This window comes from Pavona decussata, unplaced genomic scaffold (genome assembly GCF_977016875.1).
Source record: "Pavona decussata unplaced genomic scaffold, jaPavDecu1.1 SCAFFOLD_101, whole genome shotgun sequence".
Classification (NCBI taxonomy): domain Eukaryota; kingdom Metazoa; phylum Cnidaria; class Anthozoa; order Scleractinia; family Agariciidae; genus Pavona; species Pavona decussata.
Window position 1 is genome coordinate 419375 of NW_028145516.1, and position 2592 is coordinate 421966.

General features: G+C 41.1%; 1 pseudogene; it reads left to right on the forward strand.

The window, feature by feature from the left end:
- The first annotated feature begins 384 nt into the window (after positions 1–384).
- On the forward strand, positions 385–1926 carry LOC146472165 (uncharacterized; annotated as a pseudogene).
- Positions 1927–2592: the final 666 nt, after the last annotated feature.

Here is a 2592-nt window from a genome sequence, read left to right on the forward strand (position 1 = left end):
TGACATGCACTTTTTCATACCATGTATTGTTGTAAGTGTTTTTGGGTTTTGTAATGTTAACGGGTATGGAAGGCGGAATGGTGCAAAATTCAAGGAATCAAAATCGCTTCCAACATCAACAACCAACCTGCAGTTCAACATTTTCTTTCTAGATCAACAATAAAATCCGTCCAACTTCAACGGCAAATACAATAACCAACAACGAAAGTAAGTCAACACCAACAACAATTCCTCTCGTCTTCAACAACGAATCACCTCAAAACCAACATCGAACAGAGTCTCAACTTCAACAACCCAAAATTCGTTCAACAATTTGGGGACGAGCGACTGGCTTTGGTCGGGGGAGGTTGGGACCGAAAAAATCTATCGTACGGGAAATAGAAGATGGCGGCCGGCGGAGCTGCTAGCCATAGTATCGGATGGGACTTGTTTTTTATAGATTTGGAACAGCTAGTTTAAGATTATGAGCAATTGAAAGCGTCAAACTTTACTACAAACTATTCATTAGACGAAACTCTTCTTGAAAGGTTTGAAAATGCTGTCCAAGCTTTACGAAACGTGCTTCCTCATGTCCATCATTCACATTCAGTTGCTGCTATATTGTCAGAAATACACACAATCTCCAGCTAATGTACTGGGACTATATTCGTCATGGTGATTTTCCTTGTCGCTCGAGATGCTCTCAAGTAGCAGTTTTGTCATTTAATTTACCAGAAAGTGTTAAAACCGGGCATCCAGGAAGACCCAAGTTTGATATACATGAGGAAACTCTACTTTTTTTTAGCTGAGGTCACTGGGCTTTAACTGGAATGATATAGCTCGAATGTTATTGGTATCACGCTGGACAATTCAGCGCAGAGTGGCTGAGTTTGGACTAGAGCATTTGTCAAAATTTGACGAAATTAGTGATGATGAGGTGGACCAAAAAGTTCGGAACTTTATGCAACAACATGGTTGCTTTGTTGGATCATCCATGATTCGTGGATATTTTCGCTCTCGGGGAATTAGAATCCAGCGAGATCGCATTCGTAAGAGTCTAGCAAGAATTGATCCCAGTAATGCAAGAATTCGATGGGCCATTACCATCTCTCGACGTGCATACTGTGTGCCTGGCCCAAACAGCTTGTGGCACCTAGATGGCCATCATTCTCTGGTATCTTGGGGATTTGTTATACATGAAGCTACTGATGGCTATTCACGTTTAATCACTTATCTTCACTGCTCAAGTAATAATCGCAGTGAGACAGAAAAAGAATTGTTCTTAGATGCCATCCAGTCATTTGGAATGCCTTCAAGGGTCCGGACAGATCAAGGTGGGGAAAATGTTGGCGTCTGGCAAGAAATGGAACAAAAAAGAGGCCCAGACAGGGGAAGCTACTTGGCAGGCACATCAACCCACAACCAGAGAATCGAACGGCCCTGGCGTGATGTCTTTCGTTGTGTGGCCCACATTTTTTACTACACATTCCAGGTAATGGGAGAGAATGGTTTATTGAATATGGATAACCCAATTCATAAATCAGCTCTGCATTATGTGTTTCTACCCCGTATAAACAGAGGTATTACAAGTTTTAAAACAGCATGGAATAACCATCCTCTTAGAACTGAGCACAACTGGAGCCCACCGAAAATCTGGTCTAATGGTATGTTTGATATCAGAAACCGTACTTTGACTGCATTAGCAGAAATCGCTGAGGCGGAGCCAGATGTTGATGATTTACAGTGGTATGGATTTATCCAGCTGCACCTACACCAATGGATGAAGAATTACCCACAGAGGAAGTTGATGATGCCACTCTACTTTCAGATCGTATCTTAGACCAGCTATGTACTACGGTTAATCCACTACAAGAATCAAATCGTTATGGAATTGATATACACACACATTGCCTTACTACTCTTCAAGGTCTAGTTACTAATGAGTAATGTACACAGAGAAAGGCTGAACATTTTGGGGGTCAGAGTACAGTACAGTCCTAGTACAGGACCTCCTCCCCTTCTCTCAGAGATGTTGGTCAGTGGGGTGGGATCTTGGCAATCTGTGTACAACAGCGCCCCTCTCATTTACCCCTCCTCGACCATGCTGCCTTCATTGTGCTTGGATTCAGAGAATAATGGACCATAGAAAGGAAGCTACTAATTGAACAGTACATGCATGTTGGTAAATTTCTCACATGTTTATTACCTACTTGTTACAGCTGTTCATGGACTACAGACCAACAGTAAACGGATTGCTTTGGGTTTCCAAAGCATTGCAGGCATGCTAACAGAATTTAAACAAATGCATAATGCTTGAATATGAAAATATTATTTTAGTTAAACTCTCTGGTTCGGAGTGCAGGTATCAGAACCATGAAACTCTACTAAATCAAAATAGCACTATTTCTATTCTGTGCTTTTGTTAGCCGTAAATATTTAAGAGTATTTCCTGTGTCTAATGTCTGCACTCTAGCTTCTAATGCTTTCCTGAGTTTTCTGTTGTGTTTACAAATACGCTTTAACTAAAATCACATTGTTTGTTTTATACTAAACAGTTGTGTTCAACTCAACATGAAAATTGTACAAGAGGGTCCACAATATGCCCACAAACCC